This window comes from Phascolarctos cinereus, unplaced genomic scaffold, assembly GCF_003287225.1.
Source record: "Phascolarctos cinereus isolate Bilbo 61053 unplaced genomic scaffold, phaCin_HiC Scaffold_5;HRSCAF=322, whole genome shotgun sequence".
In the NCBI taxonomy this organism is placed as follows: Eukaryota; Metazoa; Chordata; class Mammalia; order Diprotodontia; family Phascolarctidae; genus Phascolarctos; species Phascolarctos cinereus.
Genome location: NW_027555958.1, coordinates 267,843,308 through 267,869,788, shown reverse-complemented (window position 1 = coordinate 267,869,788; position 26,481 = coordinate 267,843,308). Strand labels below are relative to the sequence as shown.

Genomic DNA, 26,481 nt, shown 5'->3' with positions numbered 1-26,481 from the left:
TTGACCATATCAGATATTACTAATAGGTTAAGGACAATGAGGATTTACAAGGCCATTGAATTTGGTAAGTAGGAGATCATTTGGCAACTAGGTAACTTGAGAGAAAGCAATTTCTGTTGAATTGGAAGACTCAATGCCAAAATGACAAAGGTTCAGAATCAAGCTTTGTCAAGGTGTTTAACCATAAAAGGGAATAGAACTAGGGGATGATAGCAAGTGGGGATGGTTCAATCACGGAGATACAGGCATTTTAGTAGGCAGCATGGAAGACTCCAGATGAGAGAGGACAACAAAATAAACATTGTATTGTGAACAGAAATCCCACACAAACACAGTCTTCTAGTCTGCTGATTTGCTAATAGATTTTTCATTACTCTATTTACAAGTTTTGATTTTCTTTAATTGTCTTGTGTCAGTTCTTTGTTGATAGCTATTCTCTGAACGTGCTTCCTACCGTCAATTTCCAGTAGCACCTTAAGTTCAGGCCTTTGTGAGATTATACGAATCATCCAAACTTGTCTGTTTCTTGTTCCTCATGTGAAATCCATATGCCACTTCCAGTCCTTTGCATAATCCCCCCTCACCCTCATGCTTGGAAGGTTTACCTCCATCTTGAGAATACTTAGCCCTCCTCAAGACTCAACTCAAGCACTTTGTTCTGTGTAAGTGCTTTCCGTACTGCCCTATACTCAACCCTCATTGTTACCACTTTCTCCTGTATACTTACTCTGTATATATGATTCATTTTTTTATTTATGTTTGTAAATGGACTAACTTGTCTCAGATATCCCATCCAGCTCTAAATATCTGAAATGCGAAATAATTTTTTTCTTCTAATAAGGTGTCTGCTCCATGGAAGGGTAGTTATTATTTTATTTTTGTCTTTGTTATCTCCAGCGTCTAACACAAAGTTCCAAATTGGATGCCTAATAAATGTATGTCAAATATAAGTATTTTAGAGGACAGAAGAATTAGATCTAGAATGGAAAATATGGAAGCAAAGTGGAAACATGTCATCTTTTATGCTCCAGCTATTTCTGAAATAGCAAAGCTTCTTCACTTATTGCCAGTGGCATTAGCTTCTTTTATACTATAATGAATTCTCAGAGTCAGCCTATTGAGTATTCTGGAGAGGGGAATGGGCATAGTGGCACAGTGGTTAGTGACATTATAATTTTAGCTGGTTGGAATAAGGAGGTTAAAAAGATAATCTCATGCAAGATAGGAGAGGATGTTAAATTTTTCCACCTTCCCCACGCCGGCGTGTAATCTGATATGGGCTATACATATATTTTCTTATTAAACATATTTTCACATTAGTCATGTTGTAAGTAAGAATTAGAACCAATAGGAGGAACCACCAGAAAGAGGAAAGAAAACATAACAGAAGAAAAAAATAGCAAAAAGTATGCTTTGATCTGCATTCAAACTGCATAGTTCTTTTTACCTAGGGACATTGAGAAGAAAATTGACTTGTGCAGGACTACAAATCCAGCATATGTTAATGTAGGAACAGACCCTTTTGACTAGGGGCCATTTTTCTATTTTCTACCAATGGTGTTAAACTCTAATAGAAAAGGTATGTACTAAGCTGTTCCCTAGACATAGTACATTGATTTGTAAAATTATAGATGTATATTTTTGATGTTTTATTGTATTTTTATTTATTTTGTTAAGTATTCCCCAATCATACTTTAATCTGATTGAAGTTACACCTCTGCTGTTCACCATGATGTCTCTCATACAGAATATTTATAAAATAATTATGAGATAATTTACTTTTGGGAAAAAGTGGCTACTAGCTGGGGATAGAAAGAAGAATGTCCTAGTATAGGAAGTAATCCCTAACCTGAGTTTTGAAGGAAGATAGAGATTCTGTGAGGGAGAGATGAAGGAGAAATACTTCCATGGGTGGAGAACAAGATTGTGTAAAGTCATAGACATTAGAGATGGTTGTCATAAGGGAGGAATAATAAGTTTAGTTTGACTGAACCTTGGAGTATATGAAGTGCTATAGGGTGTAATAAACCTAGAAAAGCAGGCTGAAGCCAGGTTGTTGTATGTGGTTCAGTTGTTTTCATGTCTCATGAATGACTGATTGTTTATAAACCCATTTGGGGTTTTCTTCGTAAAGACCGTGGGGTGGTTTGTTGTTTCCTTCTCTAGCTCATTTTGCAGATGAGTAAACTGAGGTTAACAGGATTAAGAGACTTGTCCAGGGTCATATAGATAACAAGTGTCAGATTTGAATTCAGGAAGTTGCGCCTTCCTGACTTTGGGACTGGAACTCTATGTGCTATGGCAGTACCTAGCTGCGCCGAGGTTGTAAAAGATTTCAGATGCCAAACAGGAGCTTATATTTGGTTCAAGAGGTAATAGAGAGTCATTGGAGGTTATTCTTTTTTTTTTTTTTTAAATCACAGCAGATTTTATCTTTTGTCTGAAATAGAAGCAGGAGTAAATGGCCAAATGTCCGTTGAAGCCTGCCACTCAGGATGCAAATAATAAGAAACAATAAGTAATATTTATGTCATGGTTGTCTGCATAGGCTCTTACTATGCACCAGGAACCATACTATATGCTTTATCTCATTTCATCCTCAAAATAGCCCTGGGCGGTAGTTGCTCATTTTACAGATGAGGAAACTAAGGAAAATGGGGGTTAAGTGACTTGTTTAGGGACATACAGCTAGTATCATCTACCTATGTAGTATATTTACTGGAGCTACCCTTGTTATACATGTGTATATACATGTTTTTATATATTATTATGCTATATGTTAACTAATGTTGTGTTCTTCAGTCAGTTACTTTTCCTCACTTTTCTGGCCCTCAATTTGTTTACTCCTTTGTCAAATGAGGTAGTTGGATTAGATGACCTTGAAAATCCCTTCTAAATCTAATATTTTGTGGATATATGATGCTATTAAAATTTTGAAAGCATATTGTTTTCACATGTTTACTATTCATAATGAATGTACACAGAATTGTGAAGTTTTTCTTATATCAGGGAAAAGAGGTGTGTGCATGTATGTATATGTATGTACATATGTGTTTGTGTGTGTGTGTGTGTGTGTGTGTTGCTGAAGGATAAAACTCACCTTGTTTGTCATTGTGTTTGAAAAGCTAGATTTACCTTTGTGTGATAGGGACTAGGTCAAGATCTAGGTTATAGGCCCCTCTCTTTGGCACATTTCATGCTATTCATTATCTCTAGTAGAGGGAATAACTCACTGAGTTTATTGTTTGAGGATTTAAAGTTCTCCTTTTTCATACTGTGAATACACTGATTGATAGGCTCAGAAAAGTTGCTATACAGAGCAAAAATAAAAAAGCAAAACCGAGGACAACCAGCCTCCCTGGCTTAGATGTGAAGGGAATATAAGAAGCCCACTGAGGGGGCTGGAAGGAAGGAATTAGGGCTGGAGAGATCATAGATTCCTGGATGTAGAGCTGGAGGGGTGTTAGTGATCATCTATTTCAACATCATTGTTTTTACAAATTAAGGAACTTAGGACCATAGGGGCAAAGTAGCTTACCTAAAGTGAAAGATTAGGATTTGAAACCAAGCTTTTGACTCCACATTAAGTTTTCTGTACCTCAGAAAAGCTACTTGGAAAAGGATATGCCATTCCTGTTATCTCCTTTGGACCCCATGAATTAGAATATAAACTTCTTAAGGGCAGTGAATCCTTGCCACTTACACATTCTTTCCATAGAAATGATTAATGTTTATTGAGCTGAATGGAATTGAAAAAGAAGGAATTACAATATGTATTGTCCTCATTTTACAGCTTTGCACACTTGGCCACTATTATCATCTTAATCACATCATTATAATCAAGTATTTGCAAATTTTACTGGGTCCCTTAGAAAAAGAGCTACCTGGCCGTGGAGCCTCTGCTCTCTAGAAATGTATATTCTATCATGTCTTTGCACTAACAATCAAAAAGTAGGAAATACATCTATATACATGGATGTCCACTTCAGTTACTCTCATAGTCTTTCCTTAATTCATCTCAAATCTCAGTGGCACCTGAATCAATCATTGAAAAGAAAGACATAATAATCCTACTGCAATGCAGAATGTTATTTTACCATTCAGGTAGTACGGCCCTTTAGGTCATGGAAAGCAGAATTTGCTGCCTAATCTTGTTCCAGACCTCTTTCCTCCTAAATCTAAACAATAGTGAAATGTACTCTTGCATAGCTTAAGCACAGCCCATACCTCCATTGCAAATGGATAAGAAAGCTTGCAATATAATTACTTTAGATAATTATGTTTATACCAGAAACCAGGACACCTGGTCTGGTGTGTGTGATACCTGACCTGTAATGATGCTTGTGCTTATAATTTTGCACAAAAAATACCCCCCTAGTCTCAGAAACACTATCTCTGACAACCACTCCCCAGCCCAAGGACACTGTGCCTAGCAGTATTCATGCACTACCCTAATCTGGCTCCTCAGGCCCCGGCCCTCACATCATATCTCTGGAAGCCTCCAAATTTCTTACTTGTGAGAAAAGTTTTTCCTTTGTTGTAGAGCATACTCATGTCTAGACAGAGGGAGAGGGGTGTACTTGACCAGCCCAAGAACTCTTAGTTTTGCCAGACTTCAAAGATCCATCCCCCTCCCTGTCCTGTATACTCCCTATATAAACCCTAGCTCTACCCCTGATGTGGGCTGCTTGATTTGGATGTGAATACCACTTGTAGCTGCGGGCTAATAAAGTCCACCATTTAAATTAGTCTGGGTCTAACTCGCTAATTTCTCGGTATAAAACTAGGAAGGAAATGAAACCCTATTATAAAGCACTTTGCCATTCCAAAAATCCATGTGGATTGTGGATCAAATTATTCACTCCTTTATCATTTACATAGTTCTTGGCACATAATAATATGTATAAATAAATGCGTGTGATTAATTTATTTTTGTGTGTTTAAGTGTGTATATATAGATATATTTCATTATATAGTATTTTACCCTATCGATTAAGTATACATGTGTATACATGTGATGAATGCACATGTGTGTATATATGTGTATATGTAGGAATGTGTATACACATACACATAAATTTCTCGTGTGTGCATGTGTACATTTACATATGTATGTATATGTATGTGTATGTGTATATTTATATATATATATATATTTATGAAAAAATCTTAGAGACTTAGTCACGTTAAATTTAATACAGTAAGCCTTTAAGTTCACTGCTTTATGCTGAGGCTGTAAAGAAAATAATAAGAGCAGTCGCTGTCCCCAAGAGGGTTATATTCTACTGGAGGTAGGGAACAACTTGTACATGGATCAATATATAGGAAATATGTAAGAGGAAGCCCAAAGCAGTTTTAGGGTCAGAAGGGAACCTTTTTAAATAGGGGGGTGGGGTAGAATTGAGAAAGGCCTTAGGATATGTCTATTCTAGGAAGAGAGAGAGGGATTCCAAATTACAAGGTAATGCATTCAAGGCTATGTAAAATCATAGAACCAGGAGGACAGAAGTTAGGCCCAGCTGGCTGAAAGTTAGAAAACATTAGTATATGTAATGCGAGACAAATCTGGAAAGTTCAATTGGAGACATTTTGTTAACGACTTGATGTGACAGCAGAGTTCATATTTTATCCTAGAAGCAATAGAGAATCACTGAAACTTCCTAAGAAACTTCTATAGAGGCTCCATAGAGGGCTGGACTTAGAGTTAGCAAGACCTAAGTTGTAATTTCAGTAGCGACACTTACTATTTGCGTGACGCAAGTCATTTGATATTTCTGTGCTTTGTGCACGTTTCTACTGTTTGTTGACTTAGTTCGATCCTCGATTTGTGCTGTCTGCAGGAGCTCCTTCTGTTAGGGGAGTCATGCGTTCTGTCTCAGGGTCCATCATACATGGAGTTTAGAAATGAAAGGGACCTTAGAGGTCACTTAGCCCAATTGCCTCATTTTACAAATCAGGAGACTGAGGTCAGAAGACTTTAAGCAAGTTGTCAACAGCCGGCCACCCAACTCTGTGATGATAGAGCTGGGAAAAGAACCGGTATCCTGAGCAGCTGGAGGAGACACATCTAACCCTGAAATCGTAAAAATTCAAAACCTGAAACAATGTAATAACAATTATATGTATATTATCATAATATAATAATAAGTATTATTATAACAATTACAATTACAAATTTTCTCTCATTTGATCTTCTCAACAACCCGTGGAGGTATATGCCAGTATTTTTTTTTTTAAATTGTTGGTGAGGCAATCAGGGTTAAGTGAATTGCTCCGGGCCACATTCCTTTGTCTCCAGGGCTGGTGCTGTATCCACATAGCTGCCCAGATTTTTTTTTTTTGAGGCAATCATGGTTAAGTGACTGCCTAGGGTCACATAGCTCCTACGTGTGTGAGGTAGGATTTGAATTCTGGTCTTCCTGATTCCAGGGCCAGCATTCTAACCCCTGCACCACCTACCTGCCCTTGTATGTGCCACTATTTCCCCTTTCCGAGGGAGGGAACATGCATTTTTTAAGTACTTGCCATGTGCCAGATGGGTGGACTAATTCCTTTACACATATTATCTCATTCAATTCTCACTAATAGCCCTGGGAGATAGCTTCTGTCAGTATTGCTATGAAGTGACTTTCCCAAAGTCACACAACTAATAGGTGTTTGAGGCTGAATTTGATCTTAGGTCTTCCTGGCTGCAGACTCAGCACTCTAACCACTCTGTTGCGTTGGATGAGGAAAGAGGCAGGAAGAGGTTAAGTGAGTTCCTCAGTGTCCCAAAGCTAAGTAAGCATCTGATATTGCATTTGAACTCAGATCTTCCTGACTCAAAGTCCAGTTCTTTGTCAGCTAGCTGATGAGTAAATTATTGTAAAGCGACCTGAATCGAAATTTAAAAATCATACTTCTGGTGTATAGAACTCTAAGGAATTAGGTACTCATCCCCACATGTGCTATGGCAGAACTCTGAAATTTGAAGTATATGAAGTGTAACTCAAGGTAGCAACTGGAAAAACTGTATTGAATATTAGCATATTTCGTTCTAGGCAATTATGGGATACTATAGTAAAGGTAAGGGGACAGGAAGAGGAGGAAATGGGGTATGGTGATCATCTTGTACTGGCTCAGAGCCTGCCCCCATTATGGCAACCTTGGTATTTTTTGGGAACATTCATAAACTTTAAGGTCATGTGCTTTTCTGTTAAGAGACATTGAAAAGGCTGTTGCCAGTTGGTGACAATATTTAATTGGTTGAGGGTACTAAAATCAAGAAATCATAAAGAAAGTGTGTTTTGGGGTACTTGAAACCTTCAGAATGGCTTTGGCCAGTGGACAAAGAGCTTGGGTCAAAGTGAGGAGAATATCGTATCCCTGGAGCTTCCCTGTCCAAAATTATGCTGCTTGAGGTATAGGGGTGTGAGAGAGTGGACTGAGGGGGGTTGATCTACCTATCTCCTTGTATGGTAAATACATGTGGCAAACTAGCATGTGGAAGCTAAATGGAGATTTTGTGTTTTCCCTGATTGTTTCTATTAGGGAAATTGGTTATTACTGGCAATGTCAGTTGATAGTGGATTGCAGTAGGAGGACAGCAGCTCCCAGTATAGCTCACTTGTGGATTCATTTATCTGAAGCCTTATTCCTTCAAAGGTGGCAAAGATTCCCATACTTTAGTCTTGGATAAGTGGGGAAAAAAAAACTAACCTTGACATTTTAGCTTTTTCCTATTCCCAGTGAATGACTTATGATGACTTATAGCATCAGCAAATGGTGGTCATGGGACTTACAGCTGACTTTTTACTGGTAAACTCCTCAGTAGTTTAGTAGCCCTGCTCAATGGGTTTCTGTCATAAGGAAGACATAGGGAAGGAGGTTGAGTTCAGTGTTCTCCAAAAAGTAGTACCTAGCCCTAGGTGCCTGGGAACCTACCAGAGAATAATATTCTTGCCTGTCTATGGTGTTTATATTCATTGAATGGAGAAGAAGGAACAGAGAGGGAAAGGTTAACTGAGGAGGAAGTGGGAAAGCCTTAGCCAGAAAACCTTGGGCTGAAGCCAGGATCAGGTCCCAGCCAGGATGGAACCATCTGGTATGAGTGTTCTAGGCATGGAGACTCCTCATCCTTTCACTGCTGCTTCCTGGTGGCACCTGCCCGGAGGATCTGGGACAGCCCTTCCGGCAATCCTGCGTTTTTATTTCAATTTTTTAATTGTTTTCTTCTATTGATAAGGGACTCAATCTACAGAGGAGGTATGTGGAGATGTTTACCTAAAGAAATTGATTGAAGGCTCTGACTTGTGTTCTGGAAGAGACTATAGATTTAAGTAACAATTTATAACTGAAATTTGGATTATTTTATCATAAAAATTAATAACAACAACCCTATTTCTCCTACCACGTATTATATTTTTTTGGTAACTTGCCTTTGGGCTGTAAGCCTGGATCCTCTCTGTTCTTGGCCTCTTGCTGCTGCAGATGGCTTCCTTCTGTTTTCCCTCTACCTTTCCTTCTCCAGAGTATCTGTCTTCAGAATAAAGATGTGCTTCTCTTTCACTTTCCCCCTCCCTCTTTCCCCTTCCTCCTTCTCAGAAGTGGTTTTCCCTGCTTTGCACTTTCAGGCACTGATTCCTGTCTCCTCTTAGAACAGAATGCCCTAAAGTGTGAAAAATGCCCCTTTCACTCTTGCTGCCTCTATTTTTCCCCTCATCCCATCCTTAGCCTCCCCTTCCTGATGCAGCCCCCAAGATGCTGTCAGTTGTTTGGTTGTTTATGGTGAAAGTCATACACACTGCCCTCCATCCCTTCCTAATTTCATCTAGGTGATATTTTAATAAATCATTGCAGACACAGCTAGACTCCATACATTACTTACCAACCCCCTGAAGGTTTTCATGTTCTTTGATGGATAAGTTAAAAGCACAGACCTTGGCTAAAATTGTATTGAAACAGCAAATCTCTCTCCTTCTTTCATTTCCCTGTGGGAGGGGTGAGAGATACAGTAGAGAAAGAGGGAGAGAAAGAAGCACACTGACAAGAGATCTTTCTACCTGATATTTGACAATATAGTCATCTCTGAGACAACAAGGCCTAATGAAACTAGATTACATGGTTTACTTTGACAGATCATTTTGAAGGATGTGGTATTTTTATTCTGTTTCTCTTATCTGTCATTATTCTTTTCCTGCCTGAAGGGTGGGGAAAGAGACTTCTTTACTGAGTTACAGAATATATTGGTAGTGATATCTGAGGTATATTGGTGGAAGGAAGTATAATGATAAATGTGGGAAATTGGAATTAATGAACAAGAGATAATTGGACAGCAATCTATAGAAATCTACCCTTGACCATCTTTTTTTGTTGTTGTTGTTTCTCTTCATATGGGCCACGCTCTCTTTATCTCCTTCCTACTTCCTTTCATCTCTCCCAGCTACTCTGCATACCACCTTTCTTCTTTATCTTCTCTCTTTCCTCACTCCATCTTTCTTTACTTCCCTTTTCTTCCCACTCCCAGAAATGACCAACTCAGAAATCCAGAAAATTTCCCTTCGCTTCCAATTCCTCTTTAATAATTACTAATATTTATATAGTGCTTTAAGGTTTACAAAGTATTTTACCTATTTTTAAATTATGTTTCAATTTCCCCAGTTACATGCTAAAACAATTTTTAACTATTTTTTTAAAAAAAGTTTTGAGTTCCACATTCTATCCTGTCCTTCCTTCCACTCACCTCTCCCTGAGATGATAAGCAATGTGATATAGGTTATACATGAACAATCAATAAGTGCCTTACATACTGGAAGGTAGGCAGAGGGTAAGTGATTTACCAAGGACCAAATAGGTAGTAAGTCTCTGAGAGTAGGCTTGAACTCAGATCTTCTGACTACAAGTCTTGTCCGTTGGCTGCACCATTAACTCCCTGGAAGAGGTGAGAAGATTATTTAACTTGCTTGTCCCTTTTATGGCAGTTTGAAGAATGGATGTACTTGGCACCATCTCCATTGAGAGACAGGAGCAAGACTGGAATGGCTGCAATCTGAGGTTAAGGAAATACCTCACTCACCACATTTTTATAATTAACTCAAAAATTAATCATAGCTTTGGAGGTGAAAGGGAAGTTGGTAGTCCGTCTAGTTTAACCTTCTCTATTTACAGACAAGGAAATTGAACACTTTGGAGATTAAAGACTGCCCCAGTGTCATACAGGGAGTCTTGATTTGAACCAGCATCTTAGACTCAAAATTCAGCTCTCTAGTATTGGAAGATGACATAGCTTCTCCATATATATTGTGTGTTTTGTAATTACTAGTGTATATTTTTAAACGGAGTAAACATTCTGATTCTGATTAAAATTTACTTGAAGGCTAGACAACTGGGTTTTACAGGCACAATCCCGAGTGCTAGACAGTAGAATTGGAAGAGTTCAAGGCCGTATTTGTCCTCATTTCGATAGCACAGCCCTGGAAATGTTGCTGAAATGTGATACAAATCCCTTGTACAAAAAAGTGCCCCAAACAACCTGCTGGAAGTACTGATGGAGCAGTGGGAGGTCAGCTTTGTGTCTTCAGAGCCTTCAGAGCACTGACCTACCTGTTATAGATACCTTGCCTAAAGAGAGCAAGGAACAGCACTTCTCCCACGGGGGTCAGGCTTCAGGTCACTTCTTCCATTGAGAGCTCAGGGTAAATATTTCCATCTTCCAAGACATCTCCAGAGGCCTCAGGATGGAAAATGATGTCCCCATCCAAAGAAAGAACTATGGAGGTCGAATCGCTAACATTTATTTTTACCTTCTGTTGAGTTTTGTTTCATCTTTGTGATGGTTCCTTGTATTGGTTTTAATTTTTACTTACAACTTCAGTAATGTGAAAATATGTTTAATGGGTTTTTAAATGTAAAGCCTATGTCAGATTGTGCACCATCTTGGGGAGGGTGGGGGGGAGAAAAAGGGAGAAAAATTTTGAACTCAAAAGCATATGGAAGTGATTGTTGATAAATCAACATAAATTAGTAAAATTTAAAAAAAAAAGGAAAAAAATATTTCCATCTTCTGAAGAAAACCCTGAATGTAATCAATTGGGAAGAGGTATTACAGAACAGAAATCTAGATATTTGCCATGGGAACCAGCCAACAATAATGAATGTTTTAAGTATCCCTGGAGAAATGTTTTCAATTCATGTACAACTTATTCAAATAATTTTAACAAACATTTGTTAAGTGCTTACTATGGTGCAATGCAGTGTGTTCACAGGGAATATCACAATATGGAAAACATTATAGTCTCTGCCCTTAAGGACCTTATATTTGAATATAAGGAGTATGATGTGTACATAAATCATTGTAGGCACGGCAGATAGAGCACTGGGCCACAGGTCGGAAAGAACTAAGTTCAAATGCAGCTTGAGATCCTAGGCAAGTCACGCTTGTAATATGTCTCATATATGCTCCCTTCTGTCTTTCGACATTATTACCATTCTAATAAAAGCTCTCATCAGCTCATACCTGGATTATTATAATAGCCTACCCGGGTGTCTGCCTGCCTCAAGTCTCCCCTTCAAACTATCATTCACTTAGCCATTAAAGTGATATTCCCAAAGCACAGGTCTGATTATGTGATTTCCCCACTTAACAAACTCCAGTGGCTTTCTTTTGCCTCCTATATCAAATACAAAATACTAGTGTTTGGCATTCAAAGCTCTTCAAACCTTCCTGTATGTTACCTTTCGAGTCTTCTTATGCCTTTTTCCTTGACACAAACTCTGCGACCCAGTGACACCGGACTCCTTACTGTTCCAGGAACAGGATACTTCATCCCTTGGCTCTCGGTGTTTATTGTGGCTGTATTCTATGCCTGGCATACTCACTGTCCTCCACTCCAATTACTGACCTCCCTGCTTTCTCTATGTCCCAATTAAAATCCCACTTTCTACAAGTTGTCCCAAACCCCTATTAATTCTAGTTCCTTTAGTATTACATTTATCCTGAGTATAGCTTACTTTGTATATATTTGTTTTCATGTTGTCTGCACCGTTAGATCCTAAGCTCCTTCAAGGCGGGGTCTGTCTTTTGCCTCTTTTTGTATCCCTATCATTTAGCTCAATGTTAAATATAGCTGACACATAGTAGACACTTAAGAAATGTTTATTGCTTGAATGACTTAATAGCAATCTGCTTCAGTTTCCTCAAATATAAAATGAGGTTAATGATAGCGCCTACCTGTGAGGGTTTTTGTGAACATCAAATGAGGAATTTGAAAGTGCTTAGCAGAATATCTGATTGACAGTAGGTGCTTAATAAATGCTTGTGTTCTTCCTCTTCCTCCCAGGATATCATTTAGAATGTGAAAAGGACAGTTGTCTTTCCTTCTTTCTTCAAGAAGATCAGTGACATCAGGGAGGTGATGTCTTGATTTGCAAGTGAATTGGATTTAAGTCAGGTAGAGCTGTGCAAAGTCATCAGCCTCACTGCCTCCTCCAGAGACATCAGAGCCCAGTGGCAAGGCATAGGTCAGGACCACTGGCAATGTCCTGGGACACAGTGGGAGACCTTGGCCTTTTGAAGCTAAAATCTTTCCCAGGTCTCAGTTTGTCTGAGGAAATGCCCATTCAGTAATCAAAGGCTAAGTAAGAACTGAAGCAAAAGATGGCCCAATTTGCCTTGACAAATGAGTAAGTCTAAGAGGGAAGGCCCTCAGAGTTTCTTGCCACAAGAGAGACAATTGCTATTTACACTCACTCTGAGCCATCAAAAACAATGCATAAGTGAGGCTTGGACTGGAATCGCTTCTCCTGTCCATGTGAGTTATCATGCTCTGTCTGAAGAAAACTACAAAGAGAAATATAGGCAAAGTACTATGGGAAAATGTAAGGAGTCCAAATCTCTAATTTCTGCTTTTATAGAAGAGAAGGTTTTTAACTGGGGATATGAGTAGCAATATGGCACAGTGCATAGAGTGCTATATTTAGAGACAGGAATTTTGCCTTAATCATTTAGTAGCTGTCACTCCTGTTACTGTACTTCTCAGGATTTCAGTACTTGATTTGTAAAATGAAGGAGTTGGATTAGATGGTCTCTAACTTGTCTTCCTGCTGTAAAACTACGACACTATGTTTTCCCCATCAATTCCCGTGCCCTGCTTCTGTTGATTATCTCCATTATATCTCCTACATAGCTTATTTGTGTATAGTTGTTTGCATGTTGTCTCCTCCATTAGACTTAGAGCTCCTAGCGAGCAGGGACTCCATGTGTGTGTGTGTGTGTGTGTGTGTGTGTATCCCCTCTTTTTTCATATCTATAGTGCTGGCACATAGTAGGTGCTTAAAAAATATTTGTTGAATTACTTACTGACTGGAAGCAGTGCATTTTGAGGCAAGAAGAACTTTATGAATGTAAAGAAGCAAAAAAGTAAGTAATCCAGTAGAATATTGGTATTTAAAAGATGACCTTTTGTTTATAGGAGGAAGCTCATTAGATGAGCTTTGCAGTTTCCGGAAGGCTATTCAACTCTTTTCCCTCTCATTTTATTCGTTGTCCATTTGCACTATTATGTTTTCTTAAATGAGCAATGTAATGAAGTAAAAGAAAAAAATGAAATAGGAAACATCGGAGAACTCTTCAAGAAAATAACGGATATCAAGGGACCATTTCATGCCAAAATATGCATGAAAAAAGACAAAAATGGTTGGGAGTTAATAGAAGCATAAGATATTAAGAGGAGGTGGTAAGAGCATACAAAAGAAATATAAAAGAAAGATCTTAACATCACTTATAACCACGATGGTGTGATTACTGATCTAGAGCCAGACATCCAAGAGAATGAAGTCAAAGCTAACATTAAGGCTAGTGGAGGTGATGGAATTCCAGCTGAGCTATTTCAGATCCTAAAAGATGATGCTATTACATATGCCATACTCAATATGCTAGCAAATTTGAACAATAGTAGTGGCCACTGGATTGGAAAAGATCAGTTTAAATCCCAATTCAAAGAAGGGAAATGCCAAGGAATGTTCAAATTACCAAACGGTTTCACTCATTTTACATGCCAGCGAGGTTACACTTAAGATTCTGCAAACTAGGCTTTAGCAATATGCGAACTGAGAATTACCAGAAAAACTGACTGGTTTTTGAAGAGGCAGAGGAACTAGAGACCAAATTGTGTGTTAGAAAGCAAGGGAGTTTCAGAAAAACTTCTGCTTCTGCTTCATTGCCTACACTAAAGATATTGACTGTGCAGATCAAAACAAAATGTAGCAAGTCCTCAAATAGATTGGAGTACCAGAACATTTTAATGGTCTCCTGAGGAATCTCTATGCAGGCCAAGAAGCAATAATTAGAGCCAAATATGGAACAATTAATTGCTTTAATCTTGGAGAAGGAATATAGGCTGTATATTGTTACCTTATTTATATATGTGATGGGTAATGTCAGGCTGGATGAATTAAAAGCCAGAATTAAGGTTGCCAGGAGCAATATAAACAATCTCAGATATATAGATGATACTGCTCTGGTGGCAAAAATTGAAGAGGAATTAAGCCCCTTGATGAGGGAGAAAGAGGAGAGTAAGAAGTCTTAAAGAGTTGGACATGACTGAGTGACTCAACAAGAACAAGTATTAGTGTATTCTCCTTTTGTACTGTCTTTCATAAACATGTTCATATATACACACATATATTCTATATATGCATATACAAGGTGGTGGACAGACTGAATAACTTGTCTTGTCAATGAATATAATAATCCAAACAATACACATTCCTCTTCCTCTTGTTTTTTGCTGTGTTGATGCTTAGACCCAACATTTTTGAGTGGTTATGTAACTTTTTCAAGAGATTATTCAATATTTTGGAGCTCAAGGCAACTAGTATATCATCATATGCAAACAGAGGCACCTGGGTAAACTCTCTATCCATGAAATAATATTTCTTCAGTTAGAATCAACTGTGTTCAATCTCTTTCAAAATGGGAAACATAGATGCCAAACCTATGTTTCCCTGCTTTAGGTCTCCTACAATAAGACTATCTTTTATTTTTATGTGTGTGTGTGTGTGTGTGTGTGTGTGTGTGTGTGTGTGTGTGTGTATCCATCCTTATAAACATCTTCGAAATTTATGGCATATGTATGGGAGGCATACTTTGTAAGAAACTCTAAGGCAGCATTTTATCTTATGAAATCAAGTGCATTCTTATTATTAACAAAAAGTAAGTACGATGGAATTTTTATTCATCAGGTTGGAGATATAAGCTGTTTGGGACCTTTGTTGTCCAGTCATTTCAATTGTGTCCTTCATAACCCCCTTGGGGTTTTTCTTGGTGAAGATACTGGAGTGCTTTGCCCTTTCCTTTTCCAGTCTTAGAGGTCATATATTCTACAACCCTCATTTTATAAATTAAGACTGAGATTCAGAGTTGTCCAGTGAGCTGCCCAAAATCATATTAGTCTTAGTGATGGAGTTGGGATTCAAACTCAAGCATCTGATACCAAATCCATTGTACTTTCTACCAGTAAGTTGTGTAATGATAAAAGATGTAGTTTACTTAGGAATTATTATTTGTGAAAGTTTGTGTGTTCTCTACTAATATCTTTATTAAGAATGCCTTTTAAGTATATGGTGAGGATTTAGATAGAAAGGCAAGCATAGTGGTTGGTAGTCATTTGGTCCTCTTTTGGTTGCCTTTATTATTCTATTTGTAAGATATGATTTTTTCCCCCTATATTTTTGGCATCTTCTTGTTTGGACACCTTGTGAATCCATTCCTTAACTCAGTAACATTTGCATTGCTTTCAGCACAGATCTCTTTGTACACTTCGTCTAATCCAGCTGCTTTTCATTGTGTTCTGTTTAAAATAAATTCTACTTTTGGGCAGTTAGGTGGTTCAGTGGACAGAGTATCGGCCCTGAAATCAGGAGGACCTGAGTTCAAATGCGGCCTCAGACCAAACACTTAACACTAGCTATGTGATCCTGGGCAAGTCACTTAACCCCAATTGTGTTAAAAAATAACAAATTTCAAAAATAAAATAAAATCAATTCTACTTTAGTTATAAGTACATATAAGACTGATGTTTGGGTTTCAGGTTGGTATGCCCAATTTTCTTGATGGTGAAAAAATTTGCTATAAAAATCTTCGTAGATCCTTTCCATTTTTCTTTTATTGATTGTATTCTTTATATTTTTACCTTTAAATGCCTTTGCTTAATTGCGTTTCTTGTGAAGTTACCATTAAACTAGTTTTACTTAACAATTCCTCTCTCTGTTTAATTAGCTAATATTGATCATGATTTTTATTATCCTTTTATATAAGATTTTACGAGTGAATTTATATTCTAAACCAGTATTGCCTTTGGCAGCTATTTCCCTGTACTGAGCAAGTAAGTGAGTATTTCTAGGATGCTCTTTAAAGCTTTTTTCAATTCTTTGTTATTGCATCTGATTTGCATTAGTTAAATTTCCATATAAAATTTATTATAGTTTGTCTTTATCCTTGTATCTGTAGCCTATATTTGTTCATCAATAACTTGTTTAATACTCCAAAACTGGATTTATCCAATTGTATCAATTTAATACTTTTATTTATTTTACACGAAAAGCAACATGTTAGAGTGGATGGAGAACTGACCTTAGATTCAGGGAACTTTTCAGTCTTACCCCTTGATAACTGTCTCTGTGATCCTGAAACAAGTCACTCAACTTCTTAGTGTCCCAGGCAACTCTCTGAGACTATGAGTTGTAGAGCACCAAAGGTTTTTCATTGGGCACTTCAGAGGGGAGATTTGGTCACAAATAATTCTTTATTCTAGCTTGGCATAAATTTAAAGCTAGCAGCAATGTTAGAAATCATCTATTTTATAGATGAGGAAATTGAGCCGTAGACAAATTAAGTGAATTGGTCAGGGTCACATAGGTAGTAACAGGAGTGGAATTCGAATCTAGGTTATGTCACCTCAAAGCCTATCTGCTTCTTACTCCTTATCCCTTGTATCAGGTAGGTAGACTCCCAGAATAATAATGAGTTATTTCTTGTTCTATTAAAATGCAACTAATTCCATTTCCCCCCTGATGTTACTAGGTGGTTGCCATGTACAATACTTACTGATAATTTTATTGAAGAAAGTATTCATGATATATAGACAGACATGAGGCTGATTCAGTGTTTACTATGAGTCGTTGACCTCTCATTGCTAATTCCTGCTTCATTTCTTGTTCAGCATATTTCTGTCTTTACCTATTCCCACCTTTTAATTGAAGTCAGTAAACATATGTTGATTTAAGTTGGAACATCTTATAAAGTTCTTCATAGATCTTCCTTCCTTATTTATCGTTTGCAGTTAGTTAAGGTAGAGGCAATACTGCTGGAGCCAGAGGACCCCTATTCAAATCCTGCTTCTGATACTTTCTAAATGACCTACAGGACGTCACCCAATCTCACTAGGCTTTAGTTCCCTTATCTGTAAAATGAAGAGATTATGATATCTGGAGTTGGGACACTATGATCAATATGCCAGATCTGGCCCATTGTCCCTCTTTGTATGGTTTGAGAGCTAAGATTGGTTTCTATGCTTTTCATTCTTTATTTACACACTGTACAAAATCAGGGCATGAATTGGCTCATTTGTTGTGGTTTGCCCACCCCTAGACTATATCTTCTCCAAGGCCCCTTGCAGACCTATAATTTTTATGGAAATCTTTTTAATTACATATGGACACAACATTATGAGTTGACCAGATGTCCCATAAAATATTGTTCCTTGTTGTCTTTGTATACAGAATAAAACCAACTTTGTCAGTTCTTCTATTAGTTTTTCCAAAGAGAATCTGTGAGCTTTCTTTCCGCTTTGCTATAACTTTTCTTTCCTTCTTAAAGTTTAATTTATAGTGAGAATGTCAAGAGCGATATAATTGACCGGCTCTAATATTATATCCATTGGTTTTGGACATATAGTGTACCACAGCTACATCAAACTTTATTAGACACGCTGAAAACCATGTGATTCTTAGCACTGTCTTTTTCCCTTTGCATCACCCTGCTCCTGAAGAAACACTGTCCCCCTAAAGGGACCCATGGTGGACTCAGGGCCATTTTGAATATTTCATTGTTGCATAACTGAAATCAAGCTCTCCCTGACTTCTATCTCCACCATTAGGAAAGATCGGCAATAAATGTCTCCTACAATTGTCTTGCATAGAATAGGTGCTTAATAAACATTGGTTAAATAACTGATTACGTGAATGAATTAATAAATAGTGTTCAGGATCCAGAGATCTGCAACTTTGTTGTCCCTTATGTCTTTTTCTGTTGTATCAAACTTATCTCCTGTTATTAATTCTGTTCTTAGTGAATAGAGACTTTGAGTTTTTCCTGTATCCCTAATCCATCATCTTGGGTTAAAGAAGGCCAAAAATGATCATCTTTGTTATTAACATGTTCTTCTGTTTACTTTCCACATCATCTGTTTTTTCTAAAGGGGCAGATTTTTTGATTCAGTGACTAAGCCCAATTTTCTCCATGCTTTTTAAACACCATTGTTTCTCTCTAATCCTCATTCCTGGTTGTTCACCTTATGCTTTCAGGCAAAGGCATATAGTTAATATGCGTACACCTGTATAAAAATGTGCAGAGGAGGATAGCTGATCTTTTTGTTATAAATGAGGATATAGGAGTCATTATTTTAGGGGATGTCCTCAATGATGATAATAGCATTTTAATAATAGTATTTTCACAGAACCATCGTAATCCAGAGATGGAAAAGTCCTTAGATACCATGTAGTCCAAAATATTTTATGGAAAATAACAGTCCCATTAAGTTTTATAATACTGTAAGGATTACAAAGTGTTTTTCACAAGTGCCATTTATATAGGTATTTCTATTCCTAGTCTACAAGTAATGAAAATGAGGTCAAAGAAAGTGTCAAAGTGAAGAAGCATTTATTATGTACCTACTGTGTGCCCAAATACTGTGCTAATTACTAGAGACACAAAGGAAGGCAACAATAGTCCCTGCTTTCAAGGAGCTCACAGTTCAATGCGGGAGTCATAATGGAAACAACTTGGTGCGTACAAGCTTTAATCAGGACAAATTGGATGTATTCTTGAGGAAGGGTAGTAAGTAACAGAGAAGGGCTTTCAATTCAGGTCCTATTATTCCATACCATATTATTTCTATTACCTATGAGTGTGATTTGGTTCCCAAAAATAAATCCTTTCCCTGAAGGAAAGTACTCTTATCTCCTATTTTTTTTGGATAAGAAAAATGAGGCTCAGAGAGATTAAATGAGTTTTCTGAGACCACATGTCTAATAAGTGGTATCCTTGGGATGAGAAATGAGGTCTTCTGACTCCTCATCTATAGTCTTTCCAGTGTATCACATTACCTTATATATATATATGTATCTGGATTTATATATTCTAATATGCATTTCTATCGGTACTTGGGACTTCTACAGCTAAAATATTTATTAATTTTTTCAATTGAATTTGAAAATATAACTCCTTTGCTTTTTAAGATCACAGAGCAGATTAGGAGTCTTTTCAGCTGTATAGATAGCAACAATATGGTATCCATCTAAAAATTCATTTAAATTCTACAGTCTTATTAAAACCACATATAAGGTATTATCCTAGGCATTGTGGATACAAAAAGAAAAAGAGACAGTCTCTGCCCTCAAGATATTTCCATTCTTTTCACTGTTAGTATGTGATATTTATACAGATAAACAAATACAATTTAATTTTTAGGAGGGAGAGAAAGCATTAATCAGGGGGATTAAGTAGGGTGGATGGCCTCTGAAGCAAGGATGCTAAGAGGGAAGAGCAGGCAGCTAGGTGGGTTTGTGAATGGAACACTGGGCAGGGAGTCAGGAAAACCTGAGTGTTAAATCCAGTCTCTGATACTTACTAGCTGTGTGACCCTGGGCAAGTTACTTAAACTCTGTTTGCCCTTAATTCATTGGAAAAAGAAATGGCAAACTTCTCTAATATCTTTGCTAATAAAACCCCATGGACAGTGTAGCTATGCTATAGTCATGAAGAGTTGTGGGTATGACTAAATAAATGATCGTGCGCGAAGAGTCAGGAATAAATATGTTCTATACGTGGGGGAGAGCCATGCAAAGGCACAGAGATGCAAAGATGAAGTTGGGGACCAGATAGTAGGCAAGTTTTGGCAGGAAACCAGTGCATGTGTAGGGGAGGAATTTAAAATAATTGTGAAAAAGTAGATGGGAGTCAGATTGTAGAACGCTTTAAGTTCCAATATGAGTGATCTGTAATTTTTTTCACTAGAAGTAATTGGTAGCTACTGAAAATTGTGCACAGGGGTGATTTGATTAGTCTTGTATGTCAGGAATATTATTTTGGGAGTTATGTGGAAGATAGATTGGAGAAGAGAGAAAAGGAAGGAGAACAGAGAAGTTGATGAGGACCCAGGCTAAGGCAATGGTTGCGTAAGTGGAAAGAAGGGAATGGATGTGATAGATGTTGTGTTTGGAGAATTGGAAAGACTTTGCAGATAATTAGAAATAGGGGTGAAGCAGAGATTAGATCCAAGGATAACTCTGGGGTTGTAAATGTGGGAGACTGGAAGAATGCTGATGCCTTTACCGGAAAGAGAAATGTTTGGAAGAGGAAAGGACTTGGGAAATGAGGTAATGAGTTCTGTTTTTAACATTGTTAACTCCATGTTGGATGTCTCTTGGATGTTTCTTCAACAACTCAAACTCAGTATGTTTAAAATAGAATTAATTATCTTCTTTCCTAAGTCTGGAGATCTACATGTATATGTAGATTCAGATAGACACATATACATGTGTATTTGTATGTGTTTATATATTTGTATATTTAAACACCCACAGAGAAGTAATTTATGTATACCTGATAATACAGCCTATGTAAATAAATGAAATATTGAAGAGAGCATAGAAGGAGAATAAGCTGCTAGACATGTTTTTCGTGAACACTCTTCCATAGCAGATGTGTGACTGATAAGGATTGAGCAAGCAGAATGTGAAGGAGCTGTTAGGTATGAGGGAAGTAGTAGACAGTATCATAAGTTTCAAAAACGTCAAGTCCAGTGATAATTGGGCAAAGTTCATTGAATATAGGAGATATAATATCTTTGGTAACAATGAAGAAAGCAGTTTCTGTAGTGAGAGTCAGAAGCCAGAATGCATGGGTAGAGAATTGAGTGGGAGGTGAGGTAATGGGGAGGACTGCGTGTATGTGATCCTTCGTAGGTGCTTGGTTTCTCTCTGAGAAGTTGTGGGCAAAATTTTTTCTTAGCCTATTGCATACCAAATGACTCCCAATATCCCTGGAACCACATTTTAGTAGCATTTGCTGAAGTGAGTAGGACAGTGTTGATATATTCATCCTTTGCTTTTCTAGAACCATGTGCTTATGTCCATCCTTGCCAGTCTCTGCTCTTGGAGCATTAGGAAACCCCTACAGAGAGAGAGAGAGAGAGAGAGAGAGAGAGAGAGAGAGAGAGAGAGAGAGAGAGAGAGAGAGAGAGAGAGAAAGCGCTTCCAAATTTAAAAAAAAATCTTACTGAGCAGATGAAGTAACAGACGAGCCATTAACAGCAGCATATGCCTGAAACACACACACACACACACACACACACACACACACACACACACACACACACACACACACGGCATAGCAGGCCACTGAAACAGAGAGAGTGAGAGGGAAAATGAAATCATTGGTAATTACTTTGCTGCCATTGGGATGTTTCCTGCTAATTTACAACATTAGTAGAACTTAGGGATGGTATTCTTGCTCCTGAGCTTGGGCAGTGCAGTCCCTCGACACTAGCAGCCATAATTATCTGCATTTAACTGAGGGCCTGTAAAATCTATTTGTCTAGGAAAATGTGAGTACAATTGCTGTAAATTGAATAAGGATGCGTTCTTAGCTATGTCATGACCCTGTCTGACTTAGCATATAGAAGGTTCTTATAGTCTCCCTACAAACTTGTTTACCCTCTTACCACCAAAACCAGTGCCATGCTGAACCTTATTCTATACATTCTAAACTAGGGCTCATTTTTCAGGGTTTTTTTTTGTTGTTGTTGTTCTTGCTGTTGTGTGTGTGTGTGTGTGTGTGTGTGTGTGTGTGTGTGTATGAGCATGCTTGTGCATGTGTGTTTATATGAGTGAAGGTTATTTTTTATCCATAGCAAAATTTCTCTCAAAAATATTTCATCTCTTTTTCAAGTGGCAGGTCTGATCAGAGTGGACTTGCTCTGAAGCCACAGGTGAAACTGTGAGTACTTAAAACATTCTTTCCTTTTGTTTCCCTTTCCTTTTCCTGGTTTGGGACCATTTCTCTGTCTCAGTTTCTCAGTCTCCTCATTTCAAAGTATACATCCCAGGGTTAGAGGAGTTTGCTACAAATCAACTTCTGCAAGCCCAGCACAAACCATGATGTGCTTCTGTTTTTGTGTGCCTCTCTCTTCTTCTTTTCTACCACTGGCAGCTTGCCTTTGATTTGCTTTTGGGAGAGTGTTGCAAATGGCTTTTTGCTTGATGCAAAATGCTGGGTGCATGATGATTAACATAAAAGGGTGGTTTTGTGGATGGTATGTGTGCCTCCTCTTGGAAGGACCAACTGGCATGTTTTGGGAATCTTCTTTCCAATATTGCTTTCTGAGATTATGCAATTCAAAGAAAAGTATGGGCCAGCCTAAGGAGTGCTGGGCTAATGATTAATGTAAAGAGGAAAGAAAGTTTGACCCTGATGAAAGCAACTCCTCTGGATGAGGAGCAGGCACTGTGAATGGTTGAGCAGATGGAAGACTTTCCTTTTCTTCACTCCCACTTATTCCCCTTAAAGTGCGTAAATTTCAGGTATTACAGGACTCATAGAACATTACTTTATTTTTTTCATTTAACGAGCTTGGCCTTTGATGCAGAGAAGTAATGGTTTCAGGAGGAGGTTCTGATAAGGAAGTTAGTTTGAACCTTAAACCCTGGGAATATTCAGTGAGATGTGTTCAGGTTGTAAGGTCAGCTCATTCACCTCTCACTGGTCTGTGTTTGGTTGGTTAAAATTGTGTGCCTGTGTGTATGTGCATGTGTTGGGTGGGGGGGAGGGGATGAGAGGGTGTTGATTTTAAAAAGAAATCACAAACCCCTATTCCTCCCCTTTTTTTTTTCTACCTTTGTACCCTTTTGAGTTGTGGAGATGAAATGTCGGTGCATTCACAGTCAGTGAGAGTAGGGTGATTGTTTTTCTCCCCTCACTTCTGTCTTAGCTAATTACAATGCCACTTCCCCCACTTTGCTTATAACAATAATACTGAAGTCTGGTATATGAAGTGGCGGGAGACTGAAGTTGCAGGGGGGAGGGGAATAGATAGGAATCTCTTTCCCCTTCCTGATTACTATGCTGTGGATTTATGTAGGAAGCTGTAGCATCTGTGAAATTCCACTGCTGTTAAGTAAGGATGTAGAGAGTGGCCTTTCCCAAAGCACCTTTCCTGCTGCCCAAAGTTGAGCTCATGGGATTTCATGTCAAGGCTCTGTCCCTCTTTGTTCATTTTAGTTTCTATCCAGCTTCACCTGCCAGGTCGGTGGCTTTGACCTTTAAGCTCAAGATTGTTGTAATCAGGATAAACAACTGTGTTGTGACCTCTGAAATCAGATAATAGATCTCTTATGTGAGCCTGACTCAGAAGGACTCCTCGTCAATTCTCCCTTCAGAAAAACTGTTTTCTAAGTGAAGAATTATGTAATCACAGATTTGCAGAGCTGGAAGGAATCTTAAATGTCTAGTTGCATACATATACATACACACATTACTCACACCCCTTTATTTTTCTACATGTAGAAAGAGGAGGCCTAGAGAAGGTAGGGACCTTATCTAAAGTCACAGAAGTAGTTGATGAAAGAGCTAGGATTTGAGGTCGACACGCTTAATCCAGTGTTTTTTCTTTTGTGTACTGTAGGGCCTTGTAGAACTTTTACTCAAGTCTGCACAGTCCTCTGGAGTCTTTAATTAGTTGATTATTTTTGATTGGTGCATCTCAAAGTAGTCTGGAAAGTGGATTCGGTTATCCATCCATTGATTTCTGCGCGTCATTTTAGCCAATCAGTCGTGTCTCTACCCCATCTCCACTCTAATGTCCTACTACCTGTTCACCCTACTTTAGCTTATCATCTAACTCATGTTGGGGTCAATAGTTTTATAAATCCTGTGTATGTGAGTGTACCAATGTCGATAGAAATTCAGAGTCCTTTCTATGGTCCCCTTGAAAAGAATTTTGAGTAAGCAAGAATTCAGTATATAGGTGAGATCCAGACACATTGACATGGACACACTATAGAATGCTTGGGGTAGGGGTAAATGGAATCAGGAAATGGTAAACATATAACTTGGAGGCCCATTTTCAAAGTGTTATGAGGATTACAAAAATCCTGGAGTCCAGCAAGGGGCTGAGTTGGCAAAGCCAGCATGTGCGTAAAATAGGACGATTCCAATTTTCATATATTTTTTCTTGAATTCTGCCAGTTATAACCCCAAAGTACAGATGAAGGATTTAATTTTAAGATTATGCTCACGTAGCCAGAGATGCTGTATCAGTTCTCCAGTAACTGAGATACTGTCATACTTGGTAGCTCAGCCATTTTATTATATGGGGTTTCGTGATCAGGATCCGGACAGGACTTTCTTTTGGGGCACTATGGTGACATGGTGGGCAAGGAGATTAAGGGGTGGTGGAAAGTGTTTTAAGGTAGAGATGCTAGGTGTTTTCCAGAATTCCTTCTGGATCACTGAAACATGGGATGGATCTGCATGTTACCGCAGAGGAGGGGGAAAGAAACTATATTGGTGGTGAAAAAAAGTTCACTGTTTTAAGAGGTGGAGAGTTAGCTGCTTCCAGGCATCACAGAATATTTTTATCAAAGTGTTGACAATACTTGACCTACCTTTAAGTGAAAATTCCCTGAGAATCACAGATTGTGAAGATGGAAAAAAAGAATCTTATAGATAGTTCATCCAATGACTTCATTTTACAGATGATAAAACTGAGATGCAGATATGAGAAATGAGTTTCTCTTAGTTAACCATGAATCAATGCCAGACCTTGGAGTGGGACCTAGGCCTTTTGATTCCCAACCCAGTGTTCTTTGGACTATCCCATACTGCCTCTTGGCTTGAAAGTCTCCCCTTCCTCTCTCTCTTACCCCTCACCCCAGCTATCTTTCCTCTCAATCTCTAAGGAGAGTTCTTTTTATTTCATGGATTAGGTAGGTGGCACAGTGGTATTAAATTGAAATAGAAATGGGGCCAATAAACTGCCTAGGGCAGGTAGATTGCACAGTGGTTCCAGTGCTGGTCCTGGAGTCAGAAAGTCCTGAGTTTAAACTCTTTCTCCCACACTTAACTGCGAGTGTGACCCAGGGCCAATTACTTGATCTACACCTGCTTCAATTTTTTTAGCTCCCCAATGGCAATAGTAACAGCACATGCCTCAAAGGGTTGTTTTGAGAATGAAATTAGATAATACGTATAAAAACTATGTTCCAAATGAGATAACACTTATAAATACCATAGAAAGGACTTATGTAAACCTTAGAGCATTGTAGAAATGTTATTACCATTATTAATCAGTTCTGTGTATTTTCTATTCTGCCTCATTCAATGGAACAGCAAATTCCAGAATTAACTTGATCCCGTACGGACTTACCTCCATCCAGTGACTGGTTGAGTCAGTGATTGAACTACTTTACAATATATGCATATTTCTCTCTGTTTCAGCATTTGAAATTGTTTCTCTTCCAATGCTACAAGCATTCGGTGCTGGGGTGTGTGGTTTTGGTGTGTGTTTTTGCGTGTGTGTGTCTGTGTGTGTCTCTGTGTGAAATCTGCAGTTTAACCTTTTTACCTTTTTAAGTTGATGAGAGGTTGGCAAGAGTTTGATAGGCAGCTGTGGTATAGTGGCCAGGGATCTGGAAATGTTCTGTTTAAACCTTGTCAGAGAAGTTTGTTTCAGATCTTGGCTCTACCACGTACTAGTTATATGATCCTGAGGAAGTAAATTCATGTGTATTAGCCTCAGTATAGTAATCTGTAAAGTGCTGGTAATAGCAGTACCTATGTCACAGGGTTATCATGAGAGTCAAATGAGATAATATATGCAAAGTGCTTTGTAAAGTTAAAATTTCTATATTTTATCAATCATCACTTTCATCATTATTATGACAGTTCGTGCAGCTACAACATGACGATACAGAAAAATATAAGATCCTAATAAAAATAGTAGAGTTGTTTTACTCATGTTGCTCATGTTAAATGTTCAAGACATACAGAAATGCTACATCAAATAGTGGCATTCTACTGTGTTGGGCTTGGGTCGAGTTTTCATTCCTGCAGGCCTGGGTTAGTAAAGTTGACAGTGAGATGGTGGCCTTGGTGGGTTGCAATCCTGGCACAAATTGGGCCCGTGCCAAAGGAGATTACGAATTTTCTTAAAAGTCAAGGTGAAA

At 38.2% G+C, this 26,481-nt stretch overlaps 1 protein-coding gene across 14 annotated transcripts in view; it reads left to right on the top strand.

Annotated features, from left to right (window-relative positions):
• Positions 1-26,481, top strand: part of RBFOX3 (RNA binding fox-1 homolog 3) — a 1,090,709-nt gene that overhangs the window by 468,602 nt on the left and 595,626 nt on the right. For 11 of the 14 annotated variants that reach the window (XM_078155837.1, XM_078155842.1, XM_078155841.1 and 8 more), the window contains exon 3: positions 22,208-22,255. The exons of the other annotated variants lie outside the window; for them this stretch is intronic. The gene's annotated coding sequence lies outside the window, so the exon portion shown is untranslated. The remainder of the gene's footprint in view (positions 1-22,207; positions 22,256-26,481) is intronic. 14 annotated transcript variants of the gene reach the window in all.